A 6,119-nucleotide genomic window follows, 5' to 3' on the forward strand; every position below is an offset into this window, starting at 1 on the left:
AATGTCTCAAAACGTTGGTGAATACATTATATACAGGTCTTTTGTTTGTCACCCGATTTTCCTCTTCTCGCTTCCATGCGATCACGTGACATGCAGAGCAGCGACAAGTCGCGCATGAGCAGAACCCACCAAGAATCGAAGTGAGCAAACACGGAAGATTTATTACGGGTATTCCTGAGTGTAAATAGTGGTACAAAAAAAAAAACGAAAAAAAAAAAAAAAAAAACGAAAATGTTTCTGTGGTGAACTAGTTCGTACACAGTGTTATGTACACAGACAGATGGATATGGGAATAGACGAACATGTGGCATAAAATCCGTCCCGATTTGTTTGCTCTTACATGCCATATTTGGAATATAAAGGCATTTGAAGGGCAAGTCATTCTTTTCAGGGAACATGTTTTATCTGATGTTCTTCCACAGTTGCATAACAATAATAATTATTTTTCACCTCTTCCCATAACTCAACCTTCTCTTCAAGGATAATTGTATACAACAGCGGGTTGTCTTGGAAACCCCTTGTATGATAACTAATGGGGTCCAGGGGTCCGCCTTAGGGCTCCTAGATAGACATCGTGAACGATACAAAAATCTAATCCATCCCTTGAAATTTAATTTTAAATCGCACTGCCTCCATTATGTGCTCCTTTCAAAGAGCACAAAAAGCCCTCCGATTTAACATTCCATCTCATTCAGCAATAGCAGACATGCCCGATAGAAATTTTAATTTTCTCCTTGAAAGTCAAATAGTCCCTTTCATTTCATTTAAGAAATAACCTCCTTTTCTCTTTTAAAGGTATAGACCAGTTTTGGAAACGCACCCTCTCAAAAAGCGAATTGGATGCTCTAATTACCAATCAAGTGAAAGAAAATGTTTTGTCTAATACGAGACGATATGTAAAAAAAAAAAATCATTTCTATTTACATGTATATGTGCTTTCCTCAATACTGTCAAATTTAATGGGCATTCTGACAATTTTTCTGAGAGTTCAAGAGACCTACATTGTAAGTCTCGTGGGCTGTTTATATAATCCCAGCTAAATCAAAAGCAGGATTTCTTTAGTGATCTTTCTTTGATTATGTTGACATATTTGCCTTTACTATGACAAGATTTTACTAAGCGGACATATGGAGGGGGAGGGTTTCAAATAATACTTAATTGTGTGTGTGTGCGGGGGGGGGGGGAGGAACACTGCCATGCCCACATTTTCTAAAACATCAGTGCAGCACGAGCTTGTTTTGAGTAATGCGAGTATATTGCGAGTGTAAGTGAGTTCACCTCGAGCTACAACGAATCAGTGATTTTTTTTTGGGGGGGGGGGAAGGGGGTGGGGGGAAGGGGGGTGGGGGCAAATGCTACGTTTGAAAAGGGACATTTTCCTTTTTAAGCACTTCCTCTTCCCCTTCTAATACGTGCTTTTTGTCGGCTCTGATATGTGCGTCTATTTTGACGCGTGTCCCCTTGTCATTAATTACTATTTCCTTCTGGTAAATGCCCCTTCCCCCCTCCCTTTTTTTTAATAACAGCCCCTTCCACTTTTCATAAATACTCCTTTTCAACTCTGATAAATGCCCCTATTAAAATCTGATAGGTGCCCCCTTACCTTCGACAGATGTCCCTTTTCCTTTGTCATAAGTACCTTTTTCATCTCTGGTGAGTGCCCTGTTTCAGGTTCGAGGTTTGTTATGACATGTGTCCCTTTTCTTTTTGAAAAGTCCCCTTTTCCTTTTTCAATAACATACGCCCCTATAGAGTGAGTTAGAGCAAATTTTTCCTAGATTGTCCCCAAAGCTCGCTCGCATTTATAATTGGTATAATTGTGTTAATTATGAAATATATTTTCAGTTTTTCATGATTGAATTGTGCTTAAAACCAATCAGGATTTTTTTCTTCTCATTCTCAAACAGTATATTGCACCATGTAAAGAGTGAAACAAATATTGAAATCATCCCTGACAATGCAATCACAATCATAACAATTTAGGGGTATATAGGCATACCAATGTCTAAATATGGTAGATTTACATTTCGATGTTTCCCTTTGTAGGTGTCCCTTATATTCCAGAAAATATTTTAATGGTGCCCCCCCCCCATTTTGGAAAATGCTCCACCGCGCTTGTTTGTGCTTAATCTTTCTTTAAATTTAGCTTTGATTCAACTCTTACTCCCGATCGTGTATCGTCGAGTCAAAATAATGAAAGATCCTTGATTATTTAAGTGAGGTATATAATTAACAATATTAAACGATATTTGGTTTTTGAACCTGGCAGCCCATAGACTGAATTACATGACAAAAATGATTTTATTTGCACATCAATGTTGTAACAATTATCATACAGTGTGAGAACGTGATGTTTTCAAGATGATTTTGTTAATATTTCACTGTATACATGGCTCAAAACTCTGGCTTACTTGTTATTCCTAGGGTTAAAACAAAGTAGGGGGGGGGGGACCTTCGCTCATGCTGGGCCTTCATTATGGTATACTCTTCCTCAATGGATAACAAAAAAAGCAGTTCTGGTGAAGTGTTAACAAATAATCTTAAGAAATATCTGTTTAATTTAGTCTATAATTGATTACCACTACATGTCCTTACCTTTTCTATTGCACTTTTGTATAATGTTTATCATGTATTTCATCTTTCGCACAAGCTGCGCCTTGAGCATTTGATTGTCAAGTGGATTTGACGCCATACAAATCTGATGAATTATTATTATTATTATTAGAACATCAACAAATAAAAACAATACGGCAATCACAATAATTAAGTCAGTATTCTTAAAACAGGATCAAGCTATGTTCACATATTGCACTGAGAGATATAGCAAAAAAGGAGAGTAGAAGGAAAATGGGAGAAAAGGAGAGTTAGAGAAGAGGAAATCGAGAGGAGGATAGTAGAAAGAACGAAGTAAAATGTAAGAAACAGGTAACCCTGAGAGTATTAGAAGGGGTGGGGGAGAAAGAGGGAGAGAGAGAATTAGAGGAAGTATAATTACTGTGTATGCAAAATTACAGTTCATATAGTACCACATTTAATGTAACTCATACAGATTAAAACAGTTAAAATACAATAAATGAAGTTATACTTTTAAGGAAATGGGAATGCGCATGCGGAAATTGTGAGTAATGCGTAAAACTATCAAAATATCACACTAAAGATTTAAACATACTATATTTCAAAACCAGACTTTGAACATGTAAATTCAATCAGAAAAGGGAGGAGTCGAAATGAAAAAAGGGAAGAAAAAGGCAAGGGATAGAGAGAGAAGAATGAGAGAGAGAGGGGGATGGGAGGGGGATAAGGAGTAGGTATAGAGTAGGTATATAGGTATATATAGGCGTATGCGAGAGAGAGAGATAAAGAGTTATGAGGGAGGGAAAGAGCGAGAGAGAGGAAGAGAGAGAGAGAGAGAGGGGGGGGGGGGGGAGGGGGAGGGGGAGGGACGTCATGTGGAAAAACAAAGTTGAAAACAAGTTTTTCATAATTAAAACCACTTCAACCATTTGAACACAACACAAGATTCGGAGCAGTTACATATATTAAACAAAAATATTGGTATTTATTTTGCAATTTGCTGTTGAATATGAGAGCAGAAATTAGCGCAACAAGCGTGAACATACACACACATGTACACACAACACCCATCGACAAAACAATTGCAGTACATTATCATCATCAGTACAGTACATTACGTACTTATAGGTTAAAAATACAGTCCAGGCTCTCTGCGAGCGGTTTCATTGGAATTATTCGAGAAATTCCCCTCGCTAGCGTGAAGAAAAAAATACACGTACCGCTTAGGCATTGTTGGCTATATAGAGGGCGCAAGTAGCTACAAGTAGTGCAGTCTCGTTCTAAGCCTATGAAAGCTCATAACCTAAGAGTAGTGCTTGTGTTCATTTTTATTTTTTTTAATTTCTTCCTTTCTTTGTTTCCCTTTTTGAGTATTACAAGCTCTGTTTTTAAGTAAATTTGTCAATTTCCTTTAAAATTCGACTCAATTTATGATAATATTATGCCTATATATTAATGTATCCTTAAATGCTTTAATCACTTATCGACATTTAATATTGTAAAGTTAAAATTGGTTTCTTTCTCTGTGTTTTATTGCAAATTTCATTTGGTATTTAATTAATGTAAGCACTTTGTTCATGTTGTTATTCAGTTATGGAATTAGAACTATTCAAAATTGATTTGATTTGAATATATCATTCATTTTCTGAGATGTCAGAAGAATAAATTATGAATGTTTAAGTGATGTTTTTCTTTTATTTTAAATTAATTACGGTACTACCCTAAAACCCTACTCAAATTTAGAATTTGTGCGTGAAAAAGGAAATTTGGAATGCACCGTTATTGTTTTAACTCAATCGTGCATGAATTATGAATGATAATGTATGCATTACAATGAGAGAAAAGAAGAAGGGCTTTCCATCCATGTATATCCCAACAGGTACATTATTCATTAGAATTGTAAATTCATGCCTTGAAAGCCGGTTTGGTGTTTCTTTCTTGGATATGCTTGTATATATATATCATGAGATTGGAAGAAAAACAAACTAAAAATGTTGCCAAGCGGACACAAGTTGAAAATATGGAGGTCTAACTGAAAATCAAGCCATGAAAGTAGCTGAAACCAGTGCATGCAGACGACTTGTTAAATATGACGTTAAAAAATCAAGCATAAAAGGCAAGATTACTTAAGAAAAATCTATACAAAAAATAGTGAAACATCTTTACATTACGAGAGAATAAATAGCCCCTGCAATGTCCATGAGAAATTCATCACAAATCTATATTGAAATACAATTTTATTCAAAATAACTCATAAAAACGAACTTTTAAACGGTTGATATATATATATATATATACACCTAAATGATAAGAATGGCAACAAACATAATAAACATTACAGTAGGAATGAACATAGAATAAATAACGGTACATTCTTAACTTAAAATTAATTACATGTTGGGGGGGGGGGGGGGGTTAAGAAAGTCCTAACGCCTTTTTCGGGATAATCCCCAAGCGAGATTGGGATAAGATAATATTAATCTAGGAGCTATACGATTAATTAGGCCAAATTAGGTAACATTACAATGAAAACAACAACTACAACACAAGCACTAAGAAGCAACAACATCCCCAAAATCTAATTATTTGGGACACGTCCAAGTTGCCATATATAAACATTATTTTGAGATTGAGAGAACAGCTCCAGTTTTAAAAGCATATTAAAGGGAGTGTATCATGGCAAATACTAGTGAACGTCATCTACGTCTTCTTTTGCACGTAAACGAATGGACTTCATTAGGGATTTTTAGATTTGCACAACGACAACGTGGATTCCTACGATCGACGTCCTTTTAATGCACTGCCTTGAATGGACGTTACACGTATCAGTCCACGCAAATCTAAAAGTCCCTATTAACTGGGTCAGCGCAAACTAGCGTTCACGAAACAGACCGAAGTTCTCCTCACGCTTCGGGTTCGCGTATGTTGCACGCACGTGAATGCTGCGGTCGCGTCGTCCGTAGTCGTATTATACCTGATTGGCCCCGGGTAGGGCCACGGGAAAGACACATAGTCTCGTCATGACACACTCCCTTTAAGCAGCTAAGTTTTCATGAATGAATGAGAGTGGTTGTAATATGGTGAAAGGGTTGTAATATGGTGAAAACTTTTAAAAACTTGGTTGTAGAATTTGATATCCTAATGAGTGACCAGCGCAAGTATGATTCCCTGATGAATGCGTTATACTTAGATTGGTTTATTAATCATCAAGATGTTCATGGGAATATTTTTGATAAGATTGTCTTTGAGTTGCTGAGGAAGTTGAAAGTGCCTAGGTATGCTTTTTCGATACTACGTAGCAAAGATAAACCATTACAGGCAAAGATTGGTAATAAGTGGAAAGAGTGGCTTGGTTTGGATAGAGATGAAATTGAAGGGTCTGTTTTACACAAAAATAATTTCAAATGCACTATAGAAACTCAGTTAAGGTCTTTTTATTTTAAAATATTTCATAATGCCATAGCCCTAAACTCATTTTTATATAAAATTGGAAGAAGGGATAGTCCTTTGTGTTACTTCTGCCAGGAGCTTCCTGAAACCTTGAT

This window comes from Strongylocentrotus purpuratus, unplaced genomic scaffold, assembly GCF_000002235.5.
Source record: "Strongylocentrotus purpuratus isolate Spur 01 unplaced genomic scaffold, Spur_5.0 spur5_scaffold_20, whole genome shotgun sequence".
Classification (NCBI taxonomy): Eukaryota; Metazoa; Echinodermata; class Echinoidea; order Camarodonta; family Strongylocentrotidae; genus Strongylocentrotus; species Strongylocentrotus purpuratus.